Source organism: Phaenicophaeus curvirostris, chromosome 3, assembly GCF_032191515.1.
Source record: "Phaenicophaeus curvirostris isolate KB17595 chromosome 3, BPBGC_Pcur_1.0, whole genome shotgun sequence".
Classification (NCBI taxonomy): domain Eukaryota; kingdom Metazoa; phylum Chordata; class Aves; order Cuculiformes; family Cuculidae; genus Phaenicophaeus; species Phaenicophaeus curvirostris.
Genome location: NC_091394.1, coordinates 67,296,666 through 67,316,409, shown reverse-complemented (window position 1 = coordinate 67,316,409; position 19,744 = coordinate 67,296,666).

Sequence of the window (19,744 nt, the reverse complement as noted above, 5' to 3'; positions counted from 1 at the left end):
TTCTATGGAACAGCAGATATGACCCTAACTACATGTAATGAGTTGAATTGTTAGAATCTTAAATTTTGTAGGAACACAATGAACTAGACTGAAATGTTGTAATAGGCCTTGAGCTTTCCTTCTAAAACAACTGTATGCTATGCCTAGGTTGACTGCTACTCTCTGTTTAGTGATGGTGAGTACTCATCACACAGCACATTTTTATTATGAATAACACCCCAGTATTTTAGTCAACAGCACAGTATAGACAAAAGGCCAGAGAAAAGATTGGGGTATCATCTAGGAAATATTAGATTTGCACCTTTCTTTATAGCAGGTGTTTTTATCTTTTTGTCAGTGAACATGATGGATATATTTAGAGCTTGAAGTACTTTTCATTCATCTCTCTTTTCTTTGGGTTTTATAGTCACAGGCCGCAAGAAGTTGTGGAATCTTACATATAGGCAAAATAATCCAAAAGGAATTAATTTCATTTGGTGAAAGACTGTTGTAAATACATGTCCAGTAAAACTGCATGTCCGGCAAAAACATTAGAAGTTACTAATCTGTTATTCTCTATGGATTTGTAATTTAAAGCCCAAGTCTTGTTTTCTACTACATTTTTTTTGGTTTTTTGTTTTTTTTGGAAAGCCAATGAAAAATTGTTTTGTTTCTCCTTCCTCAGAAAAGGACTGTTAGCTGTTTTGGGGTAAATTTCCAACACAATTCATGGTAGGTACATATACTACCCTGAACGGCAGAGTTTAGTGATTCATCAAGATGATGCACCTAAGGAAGCAGAGCGTGGAAACATGTTCTACATTTCACTTCTCCACTAAGCATCATTTTGGAAATGTACTCCAAAAAAACTCTTTCAAAGGTATGAGACATTATATTCTATGTTCTCCCCCACTTTAAAAGAATGAAGTTCTAAAGTGTCTCAAAAATAGCAAGCAAATTACAAAGCATGGCTGTCTTTGCGTGCCACAGGTTACCATTCTACATGAGGAGTGTATCAACTTCCACCCGTAGTGAACACTGCATTAAGACTGACCATTTCCTGCATGATCAATTATCCTATTAAAGCATAAAACCAAAAAAAATCCAAACAGTATTAAGGTTTTGTGCATTTTTTTTACAGAAATCAAAGCTGATATGACTTTCCCAGCTGAAATTATAGGCAATTATTATACAGTATAATCTTTTTTACAACAGGTTTAGCCATGACATTGAACTTCCTTTTCAATGGATTAAACTAAATGAGCAGTCATAGATTAAGTTTTTAAGTTCAATTTCTCAACTTGTATAGGAAGGACTGGGAAAAAAACTAGGATCTTTTTTCTATCACAGTATCTCTTTACCATAGAAGCCTATTATAAACAAATATAAAACACACAGTATAGACTGTACTGGTGTTCTTTTTGTTAGATGCATATTTATGAATGCAGTAGGGAGGGGCTATGTACAAATAGAAGGTACTAGAAGAATTTTCTGTGTGCTTGACTATTTCCTCTTTCTTCTAATCCAGTGCCACTCTCAGGTTCTCTCCAGAGAAGTTTATCGAGTTCTGACACAAATGCTTTAAAATCTATAGGTAGACAATTTGGGTCTTGGAGCATTTTTAGCACTTGTTGACTGAGCACTTTTTCACTGTTTCTGAAATAACATAATCTACTTTCTGGATACCAAAGTTTCTGAAGTTCATATGTAAATTTCTTTCAATAATACGAAGTTAAAGAGGAGAATAAAAAGAGAAATATTCCACTTTGGCAATTATCATTCTGAAAAAAACCTCATCCAGAGAGACAAGGGAATGTATAGATCGGGTCACCTCTTCTTCAGGAAATGTTAGCAAAGGGAAAGGTTCAGTGTTCAACCCTAGAAGAGAAAGACTAACTTTGCTCTCACACATACTGTTGTAAAGCTGGAGACAGTTCAAGAAAACCAAAGTGGAGAGCACCCAACAGTAGGCATGTCAAGGCCCAAGTTTTTAATGGAAACATACGTGCATACATTAACATCATCTCAAATAAAACAGTGTATCATGTTATGCAGCAGGTAGGTTCACTGTTGTTTCACAGTTTGTGCTTTGCTCGGTACTTGCAGTGAAATCAAACCTCCAGCTAATGCAGAAGATCTATTTGCTTTTGCAGTAATGTTTATCTATTTGCTTAAAGAATTCTTTCACACGCTCTCTAGACAAGGGAGTTAATACTTTAGTCGTATATCACACTATATCTTCAGTTAACATGCTTACTGCTGGTATATTCTTGCTTAATTTTGCATAAACTAATATCATAGACTGAAAGAGTAAGAGGGCCAACGTGCTTCTCAGAAATCAAGTAGTCATGAGACTTTGTCACTACAGATATGCATATACTAACACACGTACACACATGCACACATACACACACACACATACGCAAAAAATAGGAAAAAGCACTCAGCAATTTCAAGAGTCGCAATTTACCATGGAAGCCTCTACTTAATATTCCGCTTGATCTGCCAAGTTTATAGCCTGGCAAATCTGAATACAAATGTCGATGCAAATGAGGATTCATTATTCTTACATCGTCTTTGTGTTGAAGCTTAATGTAACTTGGTTCCTGTGGTTGCTCAGGGAATGTAGATTGTGAGACAGAAGGGAAAAGAAAAATGTCAAAAATCAGAGAAGCAAATAGGGAAAAGAAAAGTAGCAGAAATGGAAATAAATGAAAAAAAATATTGTTAAGGTTTCAGACTAGCAAAACATCAAACTAATACATTACATTCTCCCCCTATTGTCTCATAAGGTACATTTGCTTACCATTATCAGCAGAGAAGGAGTTAACTAACCAAGACCATTCTCCACAGAGTAAAAAAACATAACAATCCTCCTTTTACTGATTATACAATATTGTGCCCATCGTAAAGTCAGTGCCCTATTTATCTGAAAATTTCAACATTCTTTCATAATTATAGAGCTCATCGGCTGGTAGAACCTGTACATTTAGATCTGTAAGAAGATTATAAATGAATTTAAAACCACCCCACCAGTTCTGCTTCTTTCATTATAAATTACTGCTGAATAATTCAGAAACACGTTAAGAAAACCACAATATGATTAATAAACTACACAATGAAAATCACTATAGTTTAAATCATACATTTATTGTCCCATTTATAGCCCATCACAAGCAAGGGTTGAAAAGCACCAAATTAGAGAAAACATGAAATGCTTTAAAATTATAATTAGATCCACAGTGCCACAGTACATTGTTCTGATGAATCTTTTGTACGGCTAGCTTATGCTTATATATAAATACCTTCTCAGTAAATAGAAATGTACTGTAGACTTGACTTTTAGAGAAGCTGTAAAGCTTAGCATATGCGATGATCCCAAAGTCAATGCTGTAAGGCTTGCTTCTTCATCCATAAATAAAGCACATTTGCATCCATTCAGTCAAATTAGCTCCATATAAAAAGGTGGTTATAATTAGCTCCTCTTTCAGGTTCCCGGTTAAAACTCAAGCGCGCCTGCCGTCTTGATTAAATCCACCATCGTCTTCCAATATCTAGTGCTAATTCTTCCAAGGAAATATTCAGTTGAGGTGTTATTTTATTCTGCACTGCTGTTAGTTGTCTAATTTACGCCAAGTCCCTGCAGTGCTTTCCTTAAGCCATCCTCTTTGTCTTGCCTTTGAAATTTACCAAATCTTACAAGAAATCAATACTTAATTGATTATTCACTTTTCTGCAGCTTCAAACAGCAAGCATGCATAAGATCCTGGAGTAGTCACCCGATTTCCAATGCAGGAGGTTGCTTGGTGGCAGGGATCTGCAAGTATCCAACAGCAGGCATTCCACAGAGCTGTGCAGTGGCGTACAGTGCCAGCATCCAATAAAGAAAACGAAGATACTCTAATGAAGCAGGAAAAGTTCCCATGTGAGACAGATCCATATCAATGCTTTAAATAAAATGCGGAGGCTCTTGCTTTCGGATACAAGAGCACCATTCTCTCTGCAGCTACCTTTCTGTTATTTTGCTTACCCTTTTCTTCCCATGGCACTGAAGTGTAATATCCAAAGTGCCACCGAACTCAGAGAACTCCACGCTGGAACGGGGGTGAGGCTCGTGCTATACCTCTGACATAGAATAAGGATGGCAAGCACGTAACATTACGAAATGTAGGACAAATTCAGGCGAGAGAGAGAGAGGGAGAGCAAGAGACAGATGGCGGATCTGGCTAGGAGCCAAAGCCAGTGAAATGAATTACATTGCTGAATAACTGTACACCATTGATTCTGCCACTTGTTGCTGCATGGCAAAAAGGGCCCTGATGTTGGCAGGAATCTCCTCGCGTGTCATGCATGCTGAAGACAACTTTTCACACGTAACTTACTATGCTGACAACAGCACGCTAGAGCAGGGAATATCATATGTGTGTGTGTGTGTGTTTGTGTGCATGGGGGAAAGTGTGTGCATGTGCATGAGGGAGAAAAAGAGAGAAGACTGGATTGTGAGTGGGGGGTGTGTGGGTATGTGCCTGTGTACGTGGGGTGTGTGAGCCTGTGCGCGTGCGCGCGTGTGTGTGTGGAGGGGAAAACAATCACTGCAATCCAGCCATTTTGTTTAATGAAGAATGGAAGGCTGGCATTCAGAGACGTGGTTATGTGCCGCATATTAATGTGTGCTCTGTAGACATCCTCCCCCTTTTTAAATGAGTGGCATAGGAACGAAGCCCGCTATAGAGCAGACACTGTGGGAGCAGGAGCTCACAAGGTAACATATCATCGCTAAACCTACGGACGTGGCACCCGGCACTCCGCAGAAGAACAAGTTGCTGTCTGACAAGGAGGAAAAGTGGGTCCCACAATTATGATGTTTGGGTGTTTTCGAAAAGATAGCCAGAGTTGAAGCAGATTGTTCAATAAATGCTTCATATCCAGGATGAAGGGAGACATTATGGGATGCCCAGGGGGCTTTGGAAATCAAATACAATGTTTGAGTAGCACAATTTGAGGTACATTATAAAAAAGCAATTTGAATTGCCAATGAGGCGACACATATCTGCATGCTAATTAGACCTGTGTCAAGCTTAGTGTGTCGGGTTGTGTTGATGGCTAGGAATGTGCTTGTAACTGCTGAGAGATTGTTTTTGCATAAATTATCAGCTTTGTCCTACTGATCATTTCCTGCAAACAAACATGAAATGTAAGATCAAAAGGCAATTCTGAAATTAAAATTATTGATTGATAAAGCCTAGATTTCAGAATCTAATTAGAGGAGGCACAAACAAAAGCTGATATTATTACAGATTGTGTCTGAGCTAGCAGCCAGATTGTGCAAGGCTTGTAATTTATCTTTGTTTATGCAGCCAGGATATTAAAAATGTAATTAAAATGGTAAAATGATCTGATCAGAAATAGCCACCTAGTGGCAAGTATATTATTTTAAATGGATTATAAAAGCATTGATCTGTGCAAATAAAAGGTTTTTTTCATGACAAACATAGCAGCTCATTGAAACTTGCTGAGCAATTTGTCTTTTGCTAATAAGTTGTCTTTTGTGTTTTGTTCCATAGATAAGCAACATCATTTATAAACCTCATTTGCACACTAATAAACATTCTGTTATTACAGGTGGTGTTGGGAACATCTTTCATAAATTATGGCGTATGAAAATGGAAGAAACAAATAAACACTTTTCTAGACATGCACTATATATGTTTTGTAAAATTAGAATATTCATCTGACAGCAGCAGGAGAAGTTGCTTATTAACTCACTCTGTTGCTCTGTTTAAGCCATGAAATGGTAGAAACACTATCAAGATGTAATTCATCTTCATGCCTATCTCAGGTACTTAAAAATGCTATAGAAAACACACAGGGCCCAATTTACTAAATCTGTGCAGATTCAATTACTAAATTTCATGGTAATGAAGAGGTCTTTGTGATTTATACATTATTTTTACTCTCATTTAGCACCTTTCCACAGTTGCCAAGTGGATTAAGTATTTAAAGAACAGACTATTTAATTGCACACAATGCAGAAATGAGTTTCGAAATTTCTCTGCTATCATGAGTTATGGTCAGTGAAAATGCCGAAGGAAACTTTGTCATATGTTAATGAAGCTACACTACAAAAAATAAGCTATAAACTGTTTTTCAAGAAAATACAGTCAGAAGATTATAAGTTCATGAGCAAGGCTTACCTCATCTATTTCTTTTTATTTCAGATTTCCACATGGAACCACTATGGAAATACTCAATTCCTTTTTAAGAAATTCACAATTTAGGGTCCTGTCATCAGCTCTGGAGTCTTTTGTTAGGTGCACTTAAAATGCCAGATTAAATATTAATATGTGGTTAGAGTTGTGCTATTTTGCAAGCCCTGAAACCCTATTAGTAAATCATGATCTGGTGACTGATGCAAGAAATTTCAAGGCACCAAGAGTGCAGATTGCCCATCAATCTGATGGATCACTAATTTTTAGTAAATCAAGCCCTTGGACTTTTAGCTTTAAGCAGATGTATACTTCACTGTGACGGGAAAAGCAATCCAACTAACAGAGCAATTTTCTGCACTGAATGTGTACCATAACAGAGTTATTTTGCATAATCAGTAAGTTATTTGAGTACAAGTGTTCATTTAACAGGCTGTGACAGAGGGATGCTGATCTTGAATAAAACACATTTTAAGCTAGAAAGGAAAGTTGCATTATTTTTATAGAATAGTATCAGGATTTCAAAATGGACTCTCAACACAGTACAGCTCCACAAGGACGCCAAAGAAGAATGCCCAGGTAGAAGCAGTGTCACATCTTCCCAGCCTGACCAAAGAGATGTGTGCCTTCAATAGGCTTCATGACCCATTGACCATAGGTCACATATGCAAAGTTGTAGGTGTGGTGAGGAAGCATCAGGAAAGATCCTGAAGAACCAAACAAATAAAATGGTGTGGTAAACAATCTGGGTAAAAATATTGAAAATGCTTTCAGATAATAATGTACTGTTGTAGAGAAGAAAGATCCTCCCTGACACACAGAATGCTCTGATATGTGGCTGTCTTAACCAATTGAGAAGAAAAAAAACCAAAACCCAGACTCAAACCACACTCTCATTTGTATGGAAATTGCCATTAGAAAGAGACCTCTCCAAACCTCTTCTGCCAGTTCTGTTTGACCGACACTGAGAAGGACAAGTCTGAAAGACTGATAAATCTTGCACATATCTGTATCTTTCTCAGGTCACCCTCTTCAAAATACCAATGTGCACTGTTTAAAAAAATCCCCTCTAATCTTAATCTAAAATAAAATGCAATTATAAATTTAGCTTTTGTTCTTTAGTGGAAGTCTACAAATGTAATCCTTTACAATCAACACACTGAAAGTGCAACACATGGTATACATTTTAAAAAATAAATAATTAAAATGTGCAACAATTCAAATCTTTCCCAAGCTGATGGACAATCTAAGAGACATGAGTTACTCTTATTTTTCAGCCAGGTGGCCATTTTTAAAATATTTTCAAATACTATATAATTATTTTTATTTAAAGAAAGCGATCTGAATCAATAGACCTACTGGTATTGACATTGCGAAGTAATATGCAGCAACATCAACCATTCTGAAACATTCCAGTGGGCTATTAACATGAGTGAGAGTCTACTGGGAGCAGCCTCCCCAGCTGAGTAACATGAAAGGTGTTCTAATTTCCACTAAGCCCTGATCAATGGAACTTATCACCACTTAGACAAATAGAAAACCAGACTGTTTGTGCCAAACTGAACCAACTTGGATACGTGGCCCACATCAGAAAGATATGCAAATATTCAAAGTAAACAAAATGGTAAAACAATATGTGAATGTCTTTCTAGCCTTCCTTTGCCACAAAGCTAATACTTTGTTACTACATCCTGTGGAAATACAAATGCTGACAAAAGAGAGCTCTCATGTATATAATGGCATTCCAGAGTAATGTACAGGTTATTGTTTCTGAACTGTAGCTCCTATTGTGCTCTGTGTTGTACTCATGTGTTTACCAAATGTGAGAAACCTCCTTTACAGGCTATTAATACTATTGTGGTCCCTTCAACATGCACGCAAATACACCCACTCCTCTCACCACACACACTTTCTCAGTGTCTGTCAATATGTTACAAAGTCTGTGTTTCATTACCATATCATATGGAGTATTGATTCCTGTTCCAAGCTAAATAATGTTGTTTTTAAAAAGATTTTTTACCCTTTAAGTGGGGTTTGCTAGCTGAACCGCAGACTGGTAACAAAGACTTATTATAGTATTTGATACCGAATATACTTTGGCAAACAGCAAAACCAGTAACTTAGGCAGAAATCTGAATGCTTAGTTCAACTTTTACAAACAGGAATATTGTGCACAAGATCCAGTTACATACAGTCCAAGTTAAAAAGGGAAGCATTCCTAACAGACCTTTCAACATAATAAGATTCAGACCTTAACCGTAAGGAAAATGATTACAAGTTTTATTAGGCTTCAACTAGTTTCCATACCAGATCTAAAATGTCACCTTGCACCTATATAAAGAGGATTATTTATGTAATTATCTGTACATGTGTCCTCATCAGCCACTGTATACAATCATTTCAAGGCATTCAGATTCAGCACAAAAACATCAAGGCCTAAGTACAAATATTATTACTATAATGGGTTTTCATTTCTAGAGGTCATCAGGGGAAGGGATTAATTTTGCTTGCTTTATTGTACACACAGAACAGCACACAGGGTCATATTACAATGCCTCTATCTGGAAAATCACAGTCAGCTGTAATGAGAAAGGCACTTCTTAAAATAATTTTACAATTTTGGGTGTATTATCTGTATTTTATTTAATTTCTGTATTACTTTTCTTTATGTACATTTATTTCAGGTATCATTAATTGATTGCTAGTGATATTTAAAATATGATTTCAGGTGTCTTTTATTATGTTTGAAAACCGCTTGTTTTTCCTTTTCAATATTCCTTTTACTGGCAGTTATTTGAAACATTTTGTCTCTGAGTTGCTATACATGTTTTTTTCAAAATTACATACAGCATGTTAACCATGCTGAAAGTACTTCAAATACATTGCATTCCCTTACAGTTTCTGTATATCATACATAAAGTGGTCTCTGGCTAATAACTTCGAGAGACAGTTTTATTTTTCCTTTGCTTCTTTGGAAAGCATGTCATTATGAGGTATTATTTGAATGAGATGATCACATTCTCATCTATGCTGAATGAAAATGATATTGTGCTGCCCACAGAACTTTACTGACATTGTGAAGCAAGTATTGTATTGGCAGGATCAGACGTACCAGGAAAGTGAACCCAAAAGATCATGTCACACAGTGTCCATATATACATATGTCTGTACACAATATCTATTTAATGAGTATGAAATTAACAGTTATATTTTAGCTAGCAACAGAGAATTTTGTGTCCATTTTCAGCTAGTTTCAAAGCTGTGTGAGTGAAACTTAAACTGAGTCAGGACTGTCTGCAAAATCTCAGTAGAACAAGCTAAGAAAAAAAGAAATTTTTTTTAAAATAAAATGTTAAGAAAATTGAGATGAAAAGAAAAACCAGAAATTGAACAGAACCACTGAACAGTGACACAAATACTGGAATAAAATGGAGTAAAGGAAAAATTTAATGCCTATAGCATTTTTTATATGTCTTACAGAGATTATTCACTTGCACAGTTATAATTTATTCTTCTTTCTCTATGGCTAATAAAACCTAGATTTTACTCAAGTTAGAGAACTTTTTCCCTAGATTTCCTCAATAGGAACTTTAAACTACTGGAAAAAAAGATTGACCAACCCTGCAGAAGTTCCCTGAGTATTTTCAGTCTTAACATTAATATTCTTCTGACTTATTTTGTCTTGTAAAGGACTTGAGAAGCATCTGTGTCTGGAGACATGATTTCAGAGGCCAAGACTATCCATAAATGTTACAAAAGGACAGGAGAACTGCACAGAGTAACAGCAACATGCTTCCTTTCCCTACTGTGCACCTTCTCCAGCTCTGCAGATTGGAAATGAACACATTCTCCTCTACACTGTCTTTTTGGAGTGGTGAAGACTATTCTTGGCACTTGAGAGATACATGCACAAGCACGATGGCCACTGAAATTGTGAGCATAACTGAAGGAATATGTCCTTTCCCATTCTAGCATGGATGTCTCAGGGACTCTATTGACTCTCATGACTTGAGACTATTTCTCAGTCTGAAAAATATCCGTTAAACATAACATACAACATTTTTTTGGATAGAAAATTTACGCTGCTGTGTGAGAGCACACATTACATAAGAGGCACACAAATATGTACCTTGGTGGCACCTGCTTTCAGTCATAAGTGTGCTTCCTTCAAAACTTGCGGTCTATGTATTCATCTCTACTTTTTTGAGAAAATATGCAACAGAACTACAGTTTGTTTTGGAGCAACATACGTTTAAGACTGTAATGACCTTATATGTTCCTGTGCATAACATGCATAGGAAGGAAAAGATAATAACTAATTGCGTTCTGCATTCTTGTAAAATGACATTAAAAGTCCAAATAGTGCTTAAACTTGAATAGATTAAATATTGATATGAAAGCTAATCATATTAACCCTTTGTAAAGAACCTCTTGAATCCTACTTTGCTTCTCCATCTAGACATAATTAACATCAAGAGAAGAAACAAATACTGATACAGTGGAAATAACTAATAAATGCAACTTTATGGCAGAATATGTATTTTCCTTTTCTGAAGTATTTGTACACAATCGCACGTATGTACAAAGAGAGCATCCATATGGTCCGTACCTTTCTTGTTGCTTAAAATGTTGTTCTTTAAAATTCAAGACAATTTCCTGAATAAATAAAATTAAAAACATTTAAGACATTAGTTGAATCAGAAAAAGAAATATGATACAAATACATTCAATTACTCCAGAGGATTTTTTAAATATTTGTCTTTAAGTATACTTTTTTTTTCCAAGCTGAGGATTTGATTCCAGTCTTCTGGGTACTTAAAAGAGCCACTTCAAAGTTAAAAGGTCTGATTCCACTTGACTCTCTCTCTCTGAATATACTACCATCGTGACACCTTTCCTCAGCCTTGCACTGAAAATATCAGACCACTAACTCACAGAACACTGCTATAGGCTGGAGGCTACTGGTTCCCTGCCTGTGGATCCTCTTAAGCTAGGACCTTACTAGCCCCATTCCAGTTGGCTATTATTCTTGGACAGATTAGTGGAACTGTGTCCTTTCTTAAGTAGGAATTCTACAGTTATTTGGGCTGGAAGGGGCATTCCCATGAAGAATTTCTTATTTTAAGATGAAAACAAGAAATCAAAAAAACTCCTGACTAGTTCTACCCAGTTCTACTTGAACACAGTCCTATGCAAGGAATTCTATACAGAAGAATGAGGCTGTCGGAATATTTGATGTCCCAATCCCCACAAACCTGCTGGTTTAGGCCTTATTGTCTTCTACTCAGGAGGAGATGCCAAAGCCAACTGGCACAGGACATCCCATCCTCATACCACAAAACTCCTCCAGAATGTAGTGGCTGCACTCAAAGTCTCTGAGATTTTCTCTAGCTCACAGTAACTCTTGAACTACATCCAGAAATTAGTTAGCTGAAGGCTAGCTGGCACAGTTTGAAATCATGCTGAGGAGCACACCAACATTCTGACAGGAGAAAGGGTAGTATTCCAGAGCTCCAGAATGTTCCTAGACTGTGTTTAATTTTAGGCTATACATTTAGCCAGTAAGTCTTTCCATTAATGAAAGTAAGCTTTGGACTAAGTCCTTAGAGGGCCAGTGACACTTGAAGGATGGGAGAGGGATACCATCAATTTAAATATGCATTTACAAATTTACAAAATATTATAAACATGTAAGGTAGTGCATCTGTCTTCATCAGACTCTAAAGCTGTAAATACCAGATGTCATTTATAGATTAAATGATTTTCCTAAATCTAATTTTGTATTAATACAAGCCATTTGTCAATTCAACATGAAGGTTTCTATTTTACACATTCAAAGTCATGGAATGCAAATCCTAAGGTTATCCCAGCGATGCATTGCACAAAACATAAATTAAGGTATGAACTCAACAGAAAAATTAGTTGCCTGAGAAGTGTCGAGACAGATCTGAAACTGACCTGCCTATAGCATTTTCACCTTTGCTTGTTTTTTCAAGATCCCTCCTTTTGGGTAAAATCTTCTCAAAACCTTACAGCTCTGCTAGTCTGGTCTCCTGCACATGCAAAAATTTACCTGACAGTAAACAAAATTCAATATGTGCAAGCAGGTTTTGACATGTGAATTCATAAGGAAAAACAAATAATTCATGTGCAGTTTAAGATGGACTTTTTCTGTTCCTATCTGCCTTCAGTAGGGATAGTTTTCAAATCATGGAATGATTAAACACTCTGCATCTTTATTTTCATTATCACTTAAAAAACTGAACCTTTCAGGTTTTCAAGGTAGCTGGTAAACATAGGATTGTCAACAAGTGTTCAAAGAAATTAAATTAAATAATTTCATCTTTGATAGAAAGTTTTAAAAAGTAACAAACTCATGGCTGATTCCTTTTTCACCATGATACGGGAGGACAAAATATCATAAAGGTAATATTGTAAAAAAAATTTGAATGCTTGTATATGATGCTACTGTTTACAAATTGAAAAATTCATAATGCCCTTAGGTCTTTGATAAAATCTGCAAATCAGAAAATATAATTATTTAAGAACAGGGTTTTGCCAACCTACATTTCTCAGAATCCCTAATTTTGAGCTCTCCTGGGAATTGTCAATACAGCTGACAATTAAAAAAGGAATAATTCAGTCATGTTCAGTCTGCATATCTGGAGCTTGACAAAGGCAATTGAACTGTCAGGCATAAGGCAATGAAGGCCACCTCTGCATCTGCCCCTGATGCCATTGTGGTTAGTCAGGTCCATGGAATTAATTCTTCTATTTCTCTCTATTCTGTGTTAAAACAATCTTCCACACAACCAGGATTTTCCTTCTTCACTGCTCAGCATCAACACTTCAAGAACTTACTCTTCTCTTGAGAATGACTACTGACTTTGAAACCAGCCTAGACCCGATGCTTTTCCATTTTTAACACAAAGGAATTGTTTACTTGTGCATCCAGGATAGACGTGCAAAGAGCAATGCTGGCAGCATGCTCCCCAGATAGGATTAAGCTGTTATAATGTACAGTAGTAGAAGAATTCTATTATAGCTGAATATATATATATATAGACCTGAATTAGTTATTCTAACAAAAGGATTCCATATTTTCTTGACTTTATTAGCACAGTTATGGCAGGGGAAGGAACACAATACAGATAAAAGCAAAATGAAGATAGAGGACAGAAAGCAGAACAAACAAGAGTGAGACCCTGACAGAAGTTCATGAGAGAGATCCTTTGAGTTAAATGTTGACTGCAATAGTCTTGGAGTTACAAAAAAAGTATATATTTCTTAGTTTTGTGTGTATGCAGAAATATACTTTCATTTTATATAATTATATTACTTGATGACAGGTATCAAAATCTGTCATGAAATTAGGAGTTAAAATTCTTTTGTTTGTTTTCACTGAGGCTGCAGTTTGACCCGTTGACTGTATGTACTTACAGAGAAATTGGATGAATGTTCAAGACTTCAATATTTTTCAAAATATAGTTTTTTCCTTTTTAGTATTAACATATTGAAACATTTAGAGTACTTACACGGGGCTTAGATGTCAGTAATGCGTGCATCCAAGACTTAGGGTATTCTGTTCACTTTTTAAAATATGAAGCCAAGCATAACCAGGTTTTCACAGCACAGATATTTATCCTGTGGGATCTTTCCACAGGTAAAAAAATGTAAAAATTCCACAACCAAAACCTGAAACATAAAACCAAGAAACAGGACAGGCATCTAAATATTTCTTCCTTGAAGAAGGAAGTTCTTGTATCATATACCCTCATATATGATCTATTCACTGCATATGACAACTCTTCTATTTTTAAAATGTCTATATTAAAATACGACAGAAGATGCCGATATGAAATGGTTTAAACTACCACCTGCTTTAAAGAGTTATATAAATACCTTTATTTTTTTGTTCATGAACATATCAGAACAAGAGATAATAAAACCTCATTAATATACAATGTTATGTATTGCATCTCAAATGACTTTCACAGCAAGAAACTTGCCCTACCCATATCCAAGCATCTGTGGTGCTTCTAAGCAGAAGGATGTGTAAAATCAAACCTTTCCTACCACATCATTACATAATTTATTCTCAATTATACCTTGTGAATGATTTTAAATATCCAATTACTCTGCATTTGAATTTTGCCAAAGATTATTTCAGTTCTTACCACCTTTGGATGCCTGTTCAAAATGCTTACTGCTAAGGCATTAAACATACCCTCCCATATTGTCGCACTGACTGCAGGGTAAATGAGTCTATGATGATTTCTCCCTCCAAGGCTTGGAATATTAAATTAAAATCTAAAAGAAACAACAGTATTTTTTTAATATGACCAGGGGCTTCTCCAAATATAAAATATATTTGCATAGTTCCAGACTCACTGAAGAGGAAGTAAGTTGACTTATTCACATAAAAGATGCAGTGATGTGTTTTTATATTCTGTCAAGCTACGAATCTCAAAGTTTTCCTAAAGGCAAATTGGATTGTATCTACTATTAATATAAAACAATCTATATAGCTTTTTATTGATATTGCAGTTTGGTTTTCTTGCTTCTAAATTTAAATAGCCTCTCATCTGACAGCACATTGCAATTTTTATTTTCTGTTGCTTAAATACAATATTTCCAGTGGAGTTCTTACCTTTTAAAATGATACCTGATTCTAATTAAGAGCATTTCAACATAGTATTGTCCAAGACTAACTAGACTGTGTTGATCCAACACTTAAGTCATGAATTAAGTATGCATTTCAGGGGAGGGCTTTCTTTTTCTTGCCCAAGTAAGGACTGAAGAAGTGTTCGGGGTTTATTTTGAAATTAATAGCTAGCAATTTTCTTGTTCATTAGAAAAATCTTTCTTTTTAAAGCTTCCTCCATAAATTATCTGAGTCCTTCCCTACATGGCAAATGAATTAGAACAATGTTGCAACATTACATCATCTATATAACTGTAAAGTAGATTTAATACAATCAAGAATAAATCATTGACAAATAAATTCAATAAACATGGTCTGAAAACTAAGTCTTGGCGGACATCACAGTCCATTTCAGCCAAGCCATATTCTTTGCCCTGTACAACAAATCTGTGTGCTCTTCTTGTTAAACAGTCATGAATTGGAGTTAAGTGACTTATCCTCCTCTAATCAACATTCTAGAATCAATCAAACCAAATGCTTCTGTGAAAATTATAAAATACAGTACCAGTACTTAGATTCTGCCCAATGCCTGGTCACTGGCAATGTTACTGTTAAAATACCAGATGCCAAAAAATATTCTTGGCACAGTCAGGAAGAAATAAAAGTCACACATCTAAAGACATGGGTTGAAATCCTGCCAGTTAGAGGGATAGGATGAGAAAAAGCCGAGATATTTTTATTCTCTTACCTACTGATAACTAACTAAAATTAACTGAAAACACTGAAAATAAGCTCAGAAATGGCCTTCTGGATGCTAATTGCAACATCAGGCATCACTCAGTGTGGTGAAATTCTTCACATTGATCCTTACTTTGGCACAGCTAAAAATGAGTTCACTCTATTTTCCGGAAGTGTTTCATCATTTCCAACCAGTTTCCCTGAATGGGAAAGAATACAAATTCTCCTAATAGCTACCATTATTATCATCTTTTTTTCCCCCATGACTTTATGACATAAAGTGTAAAGGCAATTCCTTTATCTTTCTCTTTGGCTGAAATCACTGTTAGATAAGTTTCTACTTGGCCAAACTGGAAAGAAAGGAAGGCAGAATTATTCTATATTGCACTGTAGGGAGTAGGCAGACTTTAGCTATAACTAAGAGACTTACAAGTAATTTTTCATTGCATTTTTTCATTATTCTTTAAGTTGCAGTTCAGCTTTTTTATTGCACATTAACCTGTCTCACCTGGAAAATAATCACTTTAAAACTAACTTTAAAACTTTCAGTTTAGGGGATTATGTGTACAATATTTTTACTACAGCAAAAGTGGTCATTGCTTCAACATTTCCTAAAGTTGGAAGGCCTGACAAAGGCCATTTATGCTACACTATACAACAGTGATTAAGAAAAATCACATTTATGGGTTACATAAGGAGATTTCAGTAATTTTGTTCTGTAAGGAAGAAGTATGATGAGAAATCTACCTGCATTAAAATCCCTATCACTGAGAAGGGAGGTTAATTTTGTTAATTACAGTAATGCACTTCTAAAATATATTGTTTCATATTTGTGGAGTACAATCAAAAGTCATCAAAACTGAAAGTAATCAAAACCCTAGCCAAGTTCATTTTCAGCGAAAAAAGGAAACATTTTTGTTTATTTTTAAAAGAAATAATGACAGTATCAAAATATCAAAAAAATGTCACCAAAGTTTACCTGAAAGCAGAATCATAGAACCATGGAACCCCTAGGTTGAAAAAGACCTCTGAGGTCATTAAGTCCAACTGTACCTGCCCACTACTAAATCGTATCCCTGAGCACTTCATCTACCCATCTTTTAAAAACCTCTGTGGATGGTGACTCAACCGCTTCCCTTGGGCAATCCGTTCCAGTGCTTGATAACCCTTTTAGTGAAGAAATTTTTCCTAATGTCCAATCTGAACATTCCCTGTTGCAACTTGAGGCCATTTCCTCTCATCCTATTACCTATCACTTGGGAAAAGAGACCAGCGCTCACCTTTCTACAACCTCCTTTCAGGCAGTTGTAGAGAGCAATAAGGTCTCCCCTCAGCCTCCTGTTCTCTAGGCTAAGCAACCCCAGTTCCCTCAGTCGCTCCTCGTAAGACTTATTCTCCAGTCCCTTCACCAGCTTTGTTGCCCTTCTCTGGAGCTGCTCCAGGACCTCAATGCCCTTCTTGCAGTGAGAGGCTCAGTATTAGAGAGCACAGTATTAGAGGCACAGCCTCACCAATGCTGAGAACCAGTGCCGAGCACAAGGACGGAATCACTTCCCTGGACCTTCTGGCCACGCTGTTTCTGATCCAAGCCAAGATGCCATTGGCCTTCTTGGCCACCTGGGCACACTGCTGGGTCATATTCAGTTGTCTGTCAACAAACACCCCCAGATCCTTCTCTGCCAGGTAACTTTCCAGCCACTCTTCCCCAAGCCTGTAGCGCTGCACGGGATTGTTGTGCCCCAAGTGCAGGACTCAGCACTTGGCCTTGTTAAACCTCATCCCATTGGTCTCCAGCCTGTTCAGAGCCCTTTGTAATGCCTTGTCACAGAAGGAGATCAGGTTAATTTGGCACAACATGCCTTTCATAAACCCACGCTGACTGGGCCTGATCACCTGGTTGTCTTGCATGTGCTGTGTGATAGCACTCAAGATGACCTGTTCCATAATTTTCCCTGTCACAGAGGTCAGACTGAGAAGCCAGTAGTATCCCAGATCCTCCCTCCAGGCCTTCTTGTAAATGGCTGTAACATCAGCTCCCCTCCATTCAAGTGGAACTTCCCCAGCCATCCAGGACTGCTGGTAGATCATGAAAAGGGCTTTGGAAAGCACTTGTTCCTCTTCATCTGCCTGGAAGCTCATGGAAATCTATACATGACTTCTAATGGATCCACAGAAAAGTAACTAAGACAATAAATTTTGGAAAATAAACTGAGACCCTCATATGCAATGGAAAAAATATAGTAAAAAATTGCAGCCCTATTCTGTTATGAGGGGAGGGCATATAACTTCCTTCTTGTCCTGCTTTGGCTAAGCAAAATACTTACACACTACAGACTTTAGTGGTAGAGCGTGGCTGGGGTATAGGACCATCTCCCTAGCTCCTAGTCTGGATGACTTCTGTTCCATCCTACTTTAAGATAACATGTAGTAACCCAACACTACAGCCTCTCCCCTTCTCTCTGGTTTTCTTGGGAAGGAAAATGAAGAGAATAGGCTGGATGGAAAACACCATATTTTCCCCAATCTGAACAACAAGTCACTATAAACCAAGACAAATGTGGGGCTTTAAAATTTTAACTCCTTATTCTGTTTTTATAGTGTACATCTCTGTGACTAGAAACAAAGGCTAAATAAGTAGGATTCTCATGTATGAATGTGTTTGATTTTTTAGATTAATTATCTAATTAAAAACATTCAGAATCAATATTTAATGCTCTAAGCTAAACATGTTTACATTATTTGAGGAATCTGATCTTTAAAAAGCAAACCGAAATGAAATTTAGCACGCATTGGCAAACAGTGAATTAGGAAATGGCTACATCTGCCAGTGAGTCTATCAGATTTGGAGGGCCTGCAGTAGAGAGTCACAGTAACATTTTATGGACTGGTTTATGCTGTAAAGTCTTTATTTACTTAACTGAACAAGACTGACAATATATGAACGACCCCTCCAATATATTGCTATATATGAGTTTAAACCAAGCTGAGACAAATTTAAGAAATTATCTGACTAGTGATGAAAAATGGAAGTTCATAGTCTATGTTGACCTCTGGTTTTTTTTAGATTTACATGTCGGAAAGAAAACATAATACTTTCTGACAGTGTGAACTTTTGGACAACAGCTTCTTTGCTAACACCTACTAGTTTGAGGAAGGATAGTCTCGGATCCACAGTTAAATTTAGGGGTTTGCCATGGCACTGAAATACACTATTCCACAGTCACAGTTCAGATACTTGATGACTCTAAGTATGTTCAACCATAATATACATTTCACCACATCAGCAAAAGAAAGTATTTGGAATTGACTATATGCATTACCAAATATTACTATTATTTTTATAATGTATACTTTCAACCAGTTATCATCCTCAAACATGAATCTGCAGCTTAATATATCTTATGAGAAAGCAGAAACTAGATTTTTATGGAATTATATATTCCGTATATCTGAGCCCAGATACATATATTTGATTGGGGTTCTTTTGTTGTTTTTAGGTTGTTGTTTTGTTTTGTTTTTAATAATTACCAGTCCAATGTTCTGACCATAAAGATCTGTTAAAATTTTACCAGACTGTGATATTCATTATCATAGCCTTTCAAGGGGGAGCTTAGATATTAAAATGCATCTGCTAGATGCGCACTGACAGTATATCACCCTGTTCTAGTAAACACATATATTTTATTTTATTTTTTTAGATTAGCCTCATCTTGAAAATTACAAATTGGATTAGGAGGTTTGATATGACTGGAAAACAGATTGTCAGTCTGCTTAGCATTTTTATTAGTCATGTAGATTATCTGTAGGCTATAGATGACCTCAGTCAACTTAGAATTCTTTAAGCAGCCAGAGACAAAGCGACATCAGCCAATCATAAGAACATGTACTTGATTATTAGGTCTCAATATGCGTCAAATCAATACTGTATCACTTGCAAGGCTAGATATAAGAAGGTGTTTGCATCTTTTGCAATTTATGAGACAAAAGAACAAGAGTTAAAATAAAAGCCACTGTTCACATGAGTTTAGTGTAATATAGGTAGCTACATTATTGTCATTACAAGTTTTTTATATAATTATCATAATTTTTAATCTTGAATCTCTTTGAAACACCAAGAAATATAGGTAACAAATGTGTTAAATAAAAATCTAAAATTATTGTATTATTCCTACCATCT